We start from the raw sequence: 12,023 nt of genomic DNA on the forward strand, positions 1-12,023 counted from the left end.
CTTGTATTTTATCCTAGGGGTTGTACAGAACCATAGAATTAGATCTGTCCTTGAGAAAGACTGATTTCACAACTGTATGAAGGATTGATTGGAGAGAGGAGAGTCTAGAAGAAAGCTCATGAGGACTGAGGACCGAGCTAGGACTGCAAGCAATACAGTTGGATAGAAGAGAACAGATGCAAGGGGCATTACAAAAGTGGTAGAACTACCCAGACTGATGGCATGGGGAGTGGGGGGGGGAGTTGAAGGAGAGCATACTGGAACCAGATCCATTCATTTCTGGAGAGCTGATTGTTATATTTTCATTGTAAGCATTTATATCTCTGAATCTAGCAGACCTACAATCAGAACTGGTTTGATTGTTTTATTGATTGTCAAGACTTAAGAAAAATTATTTTTTAGATAGACACTACTTATCATTTAAAGGAATGCTTTATTTATTTATGTTTTTTAGTGTTTTTAATAGGAATGAATATTGTGTTTTGTCAAAAACTTTTCTGCATATATTGATATAATCATATGGTTTCTGTTGTTTTTTAATTGACATGGTCAATATCATTGATCGTTTTACTAATATTGAACCTGCCTTGCATTCCTGATATAAATTCACCTGGTCATAGTGTATAATCTTTGTGGTATATTGCTGTAGTATTTTATTTTAAGTTCTTGAATCACTATTTATTAGGGAAACTGGTGTATAGTTTTCTTTTTTTCTGTTTTGGCTTTTTCTGATTGATGTATCAGCACTATATTTGTGTCACAAAATATAGGACTCTTTTCTCTATCTTTCCAAATAGTTTCTATAGTAATAGAATTAATTGTACTTGGTAGGATTCACTTGTAAATCCATCTGGTCCTAGTGATTTTTTCTTAGGGAGCTCATTGATGGCTTATTCAATTTTTTTTTCTAAGATAGGGTTAAGTATTCTATTTACTCTTTTATTAATATAGACAATTCATATTTTGGAAAATATTCATCCATTTCACTTAGATTTTTTGATTTATTGGCATATAATTGTCAAAATAATTCCTAGGTTCCTAATAATTGCATAAATTACACGTTCATTGATGATGAATTCACCCTTTTCATTTTTGATAAGATAACTTGGTTTTCTTTTTTCTTTTATTTAAATAGAATTAACAAATGGTCTGTCTATTTTGTTCTTTTTTCATAAAACCAGCTCTTAGTTTTATTTATTAGTACAATTATCATCTTACTTTCTTTCCTTGGATTTCAGGATTTCCAATTTGGTTTTTGTTGGGGATTTTTAATTTGTTCTTTTTCTATTCTTAAAAATTGTATGCTCAATTCATTGATATGATCTTTTTCTATTTTTTTTTTTTTAGTTTTTGCAAGGCAATGGGGGTTAAGTGGCTTGCCCAAGGCCACACAGCTAGGTAATTATTAAGTATCTTAAGCTGAATTTGAACTCAGGTACTCCTGACTCCAGGGTCAGTGCTCTGTCCACTGCACCACCTAGCTGCCCCACTGTGCCACCTAGCTGCCCCTTTTCTATTTTATTTATGTAACATTTAGAGACATAAAATTTCCCCTACATATTACTTTGGCTGGCTCCCATAAAGTTTGGAATGTTGCCTCATTGTTATTCTTTTTAATGAAATTATGAATTATTTCTATTTGTTCTTTTACTCATTATTTGAGATTAGATTATTTAGTTCCCAATTAATTTTTAATCTATGTTTCCACAGCTATTTATTTAATGTAATTATTATTGAATTATGACCTGGAAAAGAATGCATTTAATATTTCTGCTTTTCTGCATTTCATTGTGAGGTTTTTATTTATGAATACATGGTCAATTTTTGTAAAAGTGCCATATACCACTGAGAAAAAAGTATATTTCTTTCCTTTCCATCCAATTTTTCCAGAGGTTTAACTTCTCTAATATTTTATTTATCTTCTTATTTTTTAGTTAGATATATCTAGTTTTAGGAGGGGAAAACATAAACTACTAGTATAATTTTACTTGCTATTTCCTCCTGCAATTCACTTAACTTTTTTCATCGAGAATTTGGATACTATACCATTTGTTGCATTTATGTTTAATATTGATATTATTTCATTATCTATGATACTTTTTAGTAAAGTGTAGTTTCCTGCTTATCTTTTTTTATTTAGATCTAGTTTTGCTTTTGCTATATCTGAACTCATGATTACTACCCCGCTTTTTTAAAATTTCGGCTGAAGCATAATAGATTCTGCTCCAGCCCCTTACTTTAACTTTCTGTATGTATCTTTTTCAAGTGTAATTTATGTAAAAAACATATTGTTAGATTCTGTTTTTTAATCTACTCTGCTATCTACTTCCATTTTATGGGTGACATCATCCTATTCACATTCACAGTTATGATTATTAACTCTGAATTTCCTTCCATTCTACTTTCTTCCCATTTTTCTCCTATCTCTTCCCACCCTGTTCCTCCTCAAAAGTATTTTGTTTTTGACCACTGCCTCCCCCAATCTACTCTTCCTTTTCTCAGCCACCCCCTTCTTATATCCTCTTCTTCTTCACTGAGTATGTATCTTATTCCCGCTTTAATTCATTTCCAATGAGATCAAGGTTCAAGCATTGCCCATCAGGTCCCCCACCTTCCCTTCCACTACAAAAGCTCTTTCATGCCTCTTGTATGAGATAATTCACCCCAATCTACCTCTTCATTACCTTTTCTCCCAGTGCACCTCTCTTTCTCATTCCTTAATTTTTTTATATCATCCCATCATAATCAGCTCATACCCAAGCCCTCTGTCTCTATTTATTCTTTTTAACTGCTCTAATAATGATAAAGTTCTTAAGAGTTACAAACATGTAACTTGTAGGAATGTAAACAGTTTTACCATATTGATTTCATTATGATTTTTTCCTGTTTTACTTTTTTATGCTTCTTTTTAGTCTAGTACAGGACTGCCCAATATTGATTTTAAAAAATTTTTATTGAAACAACATATTTTGATTTGCCATTTTAGTGAGAGCTCCATGGTAGCTCAGCTTCATTTACTAAAGCATTCAGTAAACCCACAAGTGGGTGCATACAATTGCACTGTGGACTGCGTTTTAGATAGCCCTAGTCTACTGAATGAAAGTCATATTTTCTATTCAGCTCTGGTCTTTTCATTAGGAATGCTTGAAAGTCCTCTATTTCATTAAATATTCATTTCTCCCTAGAAGGATTACACTGTTTTGTTAGGTAAGTGATTCTTTGCTGTAATTCTAGTTCCTTTGCCTTCTATAAAATCATATTTCAAGCTCCCTAATCTTTTAAGGTAGAAGTTGCTACATCTTGTGTTACCTCGACTGTGGTTCTATGATCTTTTGGTGCCTTGCAATACTTTTTTCTTGATTCTCTAGAATTTGGCTTATCATATTTCCAGGAATTTTCATTTTGTTATCTCTTTCCAGAGGTGATCAGGGGATTCTTTTGATTTCTACTTTACCCTCTGGTTCTAGAATATCAGGGCAATTTTCTTTGATAATTTCTTGAAACATACTAACTAGATTTTTTTTAAATCATGCCTTCAGGTAGTCCAATAATTCGTAAATTATCTTTTTCTGATCTGTTTTCCAAATCAATTTTTTTTCAATGAGATATTTCACATTTTCTGGGGTATTTTTTCATACTTTGATTTTAATGATTCTTGATATCTAATCTACTTACCCAAGTCCAATTTTTATAACTCCTTTTCTATTTGACCGTTTCTACTTCTTAAGGAATTCTTCTCTTTATTGAATTTTTGTGCCTATTTTTGAGTATTCTGTTATCAAAGTATTATTTTCTTCAGTATACTTTTGTACCTCCTTTACCAAGTCATTGACTGTTTTTTCATGATTTTACTTGCAATACTCTCATTTCTTTTCCCAGTTTTTCCTGTTTTGCTTACTTGATCTTAAAAATCCTTTTTGAACTCTTCTGGGAATTGGGGGAGGAGTTAGACCAATTTGCTTTTCTTTGAGGCTTTGCATGCAGCTGTTTAGACAATTTTGTCTTTTTCTGAGTTTGTGTTTTGATCTTCCCTCAACCATAGTAACTTTCTAAGGTCATTTTCATTTTTGTTTGCTCCTTTTTTCTAGTCTATTTCTTTTTTTTTTAAATTTTAGAATGGTTTTATTTATTTTGAGTTTTATAATCCCCCCCCAATGTTGCTTCCCTCCCCCCACCCCCCGCAGAAGGCAGTTTGTTAGTCTTTATAGCATTCCCATAGTATGCATTGATCTAAGTTGAATGTGATGAAAGAGAAATCATATTCTTAAGGAAGAAACATATAGCAGAATTACATAGTAAGACAACATTTTTTTTTAAATTAAAGGGAATAGTCTTTGGTCTTTATTCAAACTCCACAATTCTTTCTTGGGATACAGATGGCATTCTCCATTTCATATATCCCAAAATTGTGCCTGATTGTTGCTCTGTTGGAATGAGCAAGTCCATTAAGGTTGATCATCACTCCCATGTTGCTGTGCAATGTTCTTCTAGTTCTGCTCATCTCACTCAGCATCAGTTCATGCAAATCCTTCCAGGCTTCCTTGAATTCCCATCTCTCCTGGTTTCTAATAGTATCTGGCATAATTAGTTTATTGTTTGGCCTTCAAATCCCTTTACAACCTGGCCCCTTCCTACCTTTCTAGGCTTCTTTCATCTAATTCCTCATCACTGTGATACATTGACATTGGCCTCTTTGCTGTTCCTCTTAAACAACAGGGCATCTCAACTCGAGAAATTTTTTTTTAAATCTAGGAATTTTCACTGGCAGTCCCCCATGCCTAGAACACTCTCTTCTCTCCTTTCTGCCTCCTAGTTTCCCTAGCTTCCTTCACATCTCAGTTAAAGTTACAACCGCTGCAAGAAGTCTTAGTGTCTTCCTTCTGAGATCACCACCAATTGAACAGAGTCCTGGGCTTAGAATATATATGCCATAAGCTTAGAAATATGCATTCTTCATCCACTTTTTTTTCCTTAATAGATGACTAGGTCAATCATTTTGATTGTACTGAAGTATTCCTTGGAACATCAGAAGAAACTCATTATCAATGGAGAAATCTAATATATAGATGGGAACATATATTTATTTGCATATTCTATAGATTACTGTTATATAGTCAGTCTTTATGTGAGGTTTGGTTTTTCAGCATTGGTTTTTTTTGGAAGGTCTTGCTTTGGCATAATTAGTATAAGAAAAATAAGTATCTTAAGTGTGTTTAAATGATATTTTAAAGGAGGAAGGCAGAAACCAGAATTGAATTTGCTGAAACAATGAGCAGGTCAAAATTCTAAACCATGTCTTGATAGTTATGTTTGACTGATCAAGATTGACCCTTTTCTTCCCTTTCTCATTGGCTTCTCATGAATGGTGGTGACAAGGTATGAAACTCTTGGCTTTGCTCCAGGAAAATGGAACTCTAAATTATTTTCATTGGATATATTCTTATTTAAGAAATATGCTATTCTCCAGGTCACTAAGGTGAAGGTGCTGTTTTTTGTATATATATATATATATATATATATATATAAAATCTGTGCTGCTACCATCCTACCAGGAGGATGTGAGATCTGAGTTGATTTGGGTTTATTTTTTTTAGAAGTAATGATGGGCTATGTTGACCCATCCATATATTCTCAACCAATCTTCCTTATGACCAATGGCACACATTTGTAAGATGGCTGTTGAGGATAAGGGACTATAATCCTAGAAGGGAGTTTTTCTTGGCATGAAGTTAATTGGCCATACAAGATGGAAGCCATGACCTTAGATTCATTAGCCACATGCTTGGACCAGCTGAGCTAGCTGGCTCTAGGTCACTAGGGTACCATGTAGGAAATTACCATTCTAGTGCTCTATGCCACCCTGGTGACCTTAGTTAATGAATCTCCCGTGGTGACTAATGGATGCTTGGGGAGTATGTAACCGCACTGGCAGTATAAGACCCAATGATATATTGAAGTTTTAACACAGTGAAAGCCAATGGAGGCAATTAGGACTAAAGGGGCCTTGGAAGAAACTATCAGAAAAGGTTAAGCTTCTAGAAACAGAACTGAAGTAAGTCAACAAGTCAATCCTGCTCCCTTTCCCTGGATACTGGGCAATTTGCAAGATCTAGAGTGAGAAGCAAGATGGAGAGTTCCCCTTATGGATACTTGGACGTGATATAAAGACAGCACAATACCTCATGAGATCGTGAGGAACAAATGAGTTAATATCTATAAAGCTCTTTGCAGCATTTCAATTTTGTAACATCACCCTCCCTCTGTTCACTCAGGTTCACCATCTTGGAATACGCCTTGGCTCACCTCTCTCCTTCAATTTCCAGATCCATTTAGTTACAAAGATTTATAATTTCTAGGTCTATGACATCTACATCTGCTTCCTTTTTTCCATTCATCAGTCACCATGCTAGTTAAGGCTCTCATCATTTCTCTCCAAGACTATAGAAATAACTTCCTAACTGGTCTCCCCTTCTCCAGTTTCTAGTTCCTTTTCCAATTCACCCTCTACACAATTGTCAAATTGATACTGCTAAAAGGCAGATCAGACCATGTCATTGCCCTACTCAAAAATCCTCAGGTACTCCCTATTGTCTCTCTAGTTTTCTTATACCTTATATCCTTCCTTCTACATACTTTGAAATCCAATGATATTGACTTCTTTGCTGTTTCTCTCTTAAGACACTTCACATTTCTGACACTGGGCATTTTCATTGCATGTCCCTGGAATGTATGGAATTCTCTCCTTTCTCCATCTCTTCAACTGACTCAAGGTCCAGCTACACTCCCTTCTTCTACTGAAAGACTTTCCCTTTGCATAAACTGATGCTAAGGGAAGGGAGGAGAACCAGAAGAACATTGTACACATTAATAGCAACACTTGTTGATGACCAGCTATGATAGACTTAGCCAAGTCTAAAGGACTAGTGATGGAAAATGCCATCCACACCCAGATAAAGAACTATGGAATCTGGATGTAGAACAAAGCATACTATTTTCAATGCTTAAAATGTTTTATGCCTTATTTTTCCCATTTATATTTTTTCCTTTTGTTCTCAATCTTGTTTCACAACATGACTGATATTTAAATATTTTAACATAATTGTGCATTTATAACCTATATGAGATTACTTGCTGTCAAGAGGAAGGGAAAGGGAATGGAGGGAGGGAGAAAACTGGAACTCAAAACCTAAGAGAAAAATGAATGTTGAAAACTTTCTTTACACATAGTTGAAGAAATTAATTAATTAATGACTTTTCTCCATCTCTCTCTTTTTTTTAGGGTTTTTTTTTTTTTGCAAGGCAGTGGGGTTAAGTAGCTTGCCCAAGGCCACACAGCTAGGTAATTATTAAGTGTCTGAGACCAGATTTGAACCCAGGTACTCCTGACTCCAAGGCCGGTGCTTTATCCACTATGCCACCTAGCCACCCCTCCATCTCTCTTGATACTAGTGCCTTCCCTTATTTTTATCTCCCATTTATTATATGTGTAAGTGTGTGTGTGTGTGTGTGTGTGTGTGTGTGTGTGTGAGTACATATATATATGTATATATATATATATTTTTTTTTCTTTTGTACAAAGATCTTTTGTATATTTTTCTCTCCATTAGACTGAAAATTCCTTGAGATCAGTGCCAGTCTCTTTCTTTTCTTTGGATAATCAACACCTAGTAGTATCTGGCACATAGGTACTTAATTGGTCTGGTATTTCAAGTCCTTCATAGTAGAGCTCCCCCTACTCAAGCCCATTACATAATACTCCCCAGTACTTTCCATTCCTGTCAACGTGAGCCACTCTCCATTCCCTAGAATGCTTTCCCTCCTTTCCTCCACAATTCCTGGTTTCTAACAAAGCACAGATCAAGTTCTACCTCTTACCCAAGGCCTCTACTGATTCTCTCACTGGGAAGGCTCTCTACCTTTTAAAAACTAATTTCACAGACCTTGGAGAGAGAGAGAGAGAGTCTCTTTGGTAACCCTTATCTCCATTTCTTGGCTATGGGGATAATAATGCTTACATTGTCTTTCTTCTGGGGTCCTTGTGAGAATCAAATGAGATTATGTATATGAAGCCTGATATATTACCATAGGATGTTTCATCAAAAGCATTAACCCTATTTCCTGAAATAGTAATAGTAAGGTTTTGATTGTTCTTACTGTTGTTCCAGATCTATGATTTCTGATGAAAAAACACCCTCCACTAATGCATACCTCAGACTTTGTCCTCTCAAAGAGCTATCTAAGGTACTGAGAGATTGAGTGTTCAGGATCTCTAAATTGGTATGTATTAGAGGTAAGATCTGAATCTACATCTTCCTAATTCCCAAACTTCCTATTTGCCATGTTGTCTCTCAATAATAGTAGTGATACTTTTTAAAATTTCTTTTATGATTTTTTTCCCTTTTTCTCATGTTTTTTCCCCTTTAGTTCTGATTCTTCTATTACATGATTATGGAAATGTGTTGAACAGGATTGTACAAGTATAACCCATATCAGATTACTCACTGTAATGAGAAGGGGGGAGGGAAGGGAAGGAGACACATGTGGAATTCAAAAACTTACAAAAATATGAATACTGAAAACTAACTTTGCATATAAATGAAAAAAATAAAAGTACAATCTAAAAAATACTGGAACCTAAAATAATAGTATTAGTGACAATGCAAACATAGAGGCATATAATTTTGTTTTTAAAATTACTTTCCTTACAATTGATCTATGAGGCTGATAGTAAAAGACTATTATTAGCATCATTTCTCAGGTAAGGGAACTGAGGCTTGAAAAGCTCACACACACACACACACACACACACACACACAATTCTAAGCAGTATTCTTCATATCATGGCATGTTCTCAAAAAACTGCCTTTTAGAACCCATGAAGACTAAGGAAGCCATACAACTCCCAATTCACCCATATTGGGGTCCTCCCAAGAGATCCTTCAACCAAATCAAATTATTATAAAGGGAGGAATGGTGGAGGAGGAAGTTTGAGAGAATTACGTAAGAGAGTTAAAAATAATGGGGCATCTCGGTGGTGCAATTGATAGAATACTGGGGCTAGAGTCAGGAAGCTCTGTGTTCAAATCCAGGTTCAAATACTGGGCAAGAACCCTATTTGCCTTTCTCATATGTAAAATGAGGATACACTGGAGAAATGGCAAAGCACTCTGATATCTTTGTCAAGAAGATCCTCTGGACAAGTCCATGGGTCACAAGGAGACTGACAACAACAAAGAACTTTTAAAAAAGCAGTATCTGGGAAAATTTTATTTTATTCCAAACTTCCCTTAAAGTATGTAGAACCTTAACCAATATGCTAATATCCACTTATAACTTTTAGTTTTAGATAATTACCTACCTTAAAAAAATAAGTGTTGGCTCATGTTGACACAGTTAGTTTTAGAAGTAAAACTTGAAGTCAGGTCTTCTTACCTCCAAATCTAGTAAATTACCCACTATGCATGCCGTCTTTCATTTTAATCAATCACTAGATTAAGACACTTCATGAGACAAACAGAATTATAGCAGAGGATAGCAAGAGGTGTGTGTTCCTATCTCCCATTGACCTTTGTTCCATTCACTTTACATGTGTTTTCTACAATAGACCCAGGAAAGGGGGATGTGATTAATACTGAATAAGAGATTGTTAGAAATGGAAGAAGGGTTTCCTTAGAACCAGCTTGTTTCAGCTTGAGAACTGATTGTTAAAATTCCAAAAATGAGTATTTATATTTCGGGAATCAGCAAATGATAGCAATCAGGGTTTGGTTTTTTTTTTGTTGATTGTATAGGCTTAAGAAAGTGATGGAGAAAATGTTAATAATGCAGACTAAATTTAAAAGTGTGTTGTACATAATTTCTTTTTCTGAAGAGCTAGTTGTTAAACATTCACTAGAATGGAAGTAACTTTGGAGATCATCTGGCTAATTTGGCCTCCTCATTTGATAGGTAAGGAAAGCAAGTTCCAGAGAAGTTAACTTGCCCAAAATCATACAATGGAACTTCTCAAACCTCCTTCCTTTTACAACTTAATCTAACTGAAGAAATTCTCAAAGAAAATCAACTGTAGAGTATATGAGAACAAGTGCTTTTCACTTGAAGGTCAGGGAACAGTGTGAATAATCCCCCCCCTTTTTTTTTAAAGTTTTTGCAAGGCTATGGGGTAAGTGGCTTGCCCAAGGCCACACAGCTAGGTCATTATTAAGTGTCTGAGGCCGGATTTCAACTCAGGTACTCCTGACTCCAGGGCTGGTGCTCTATCCACTGCGCCACCTAGCTGCCCTGAATAATCCTCCTCTTGAAAGTCCTTGTGGCAATTCAAAAGAAATATTCACATCATATACTCTTGTGGATTTGGAACTGGGAGACCTGGATTCATGTCCCAGATCTGACAGTGTATGCAATATTAGGCAATGTAAAGCAGGCCTGGCATGACTTACTTCCAAAGGAACCTGGGCAGACTGAGACCCAACAAACGAAGTCCCCATAAACAGAAGCATAATTGTAACAATTTCTAGTATGGAAACATGATTCCTTTGCATTTTCACTGTTTCCTTTTTATCCTAATTATCCATATTATTCAGGTACTTAACTTCTATGACTCCAAAGTGTGGGACTTCTCATACTGGAAGTTCTTTCTACCCCTTAAATCTTTTTCTCTGGTGAACTGTTTCCTCCTAGAACCTTCATTTTAAAGATGGCACATTGGCCAGCCATGTCTTATTCTTCTCCAGACCATACTCTAGACTCTCCAGAATTTCTGTTTCTCCCCTCCAAGGACACCCTTCTTTTCACTTTCAGTGTCATTTTCACTTTTATGTGTCATTCTCTTTCAGGACTATCATACTGCTTATAGTTGTAGCCCCAGAAAATTGACAAGTATCTAGAACATGTAATAACTTATTAAATGTTTATTGACTAGACTTAGACTACTCTGTACTAGTATAAACTCTAACTTTCAGAATAAAGGAATGATTGATTATGCAGAAAGAACACAATCTTATGGGTCCAATGAACCTTCTTGTTTCCACAGATGAGGCATCTTTTTAACATCATTTCTTTTTATTTTTTTTTTTTTTGGCCTCCAAATATTTCCTGGCTAATGCTTGAAGAAGTCTGGTACTTCTAAAGTCTACTTTAGAGTGAATCTCTTAGGGTTCCCATCTGCACCTCTCCCCATAAGAAAAGCAAGTGATAAAGTGGAAAAGGCACAAGATTTTAGCTAGGAGAGCTGAGCATAAAGTCCATTTCAGACAGTCATGTGCTGCTTAATGGCACTGAGCCTCAGTTTCTTCAATGGGACAATAGCACTTATATAACCTGCACTATAGGGTTATTATTGGACAAGTACTTTGAAAAAACCTTAAAGCTATGCAATTATGAGTTAACATCATCATCCATGTAATGTCACTGGGGTATTTCAGATGCCCTATGGTTGGCAGGACCACAGAAAAACTGGCACATATTTTCAGCCACAACCAAAATGTGAACTATTTCACTTTACTATATTTATTTGTTATGAAGGAATAGGGTGAGAGTTGGAGATAAGATTGGAGATTAGTGGTAGTGAAAAAAAGCACCAATTTAAAAGTTTCATTTTGATATACAGAAGATAGAAGGAAGTTCAGAAGGGGATAAGATAAGCAGGGCAGTAGTGATATTCTTTTGAATAGCATATGTACTTTTAAAAAAGACAAGCGGTTTATAGTTGATTCATATTTTATTTATAACCCTTTTTGTCAGTTCTTCAGGTATGAAAGTGTTAATGTTTGTTAGTGTTTGTCAGTGTCAAAATAAAAAAAAAACTCAATAAAAGACTGTTGGATCTGGGGTGGCTAGGTGGCATAGTGGATAAAGTACCGGCCTTGGAGTCAAGAGTACCTGGGTTCAAATCCGGTCTCAGACACTTAATAATTACCTAGCTGTATGGCCTTGGGCAAGCCACTTAACCCCATTTGCCTTGCAAAAAAAAAAAAAAAACCTAAAAAAAAAAGACTGTTGGATCCACCAAACTTGGACAGATA

The sequence above is a fragment of the Macrotis lagotis genome, chromosome 1, assembly GCF_037893015.1.
Source record: "Macrotis lagotis isolate mMagLag1 chromosome 1, bilby.v1.9.chrom.fasta, whole genome shotgun sequence".
Lineage (NCBI taxonomy): Eukaryota > Metazoa > Chordata > Mammalia > Peramelemorphia > Peramelidae > Macrotis > Macrotis lagotis.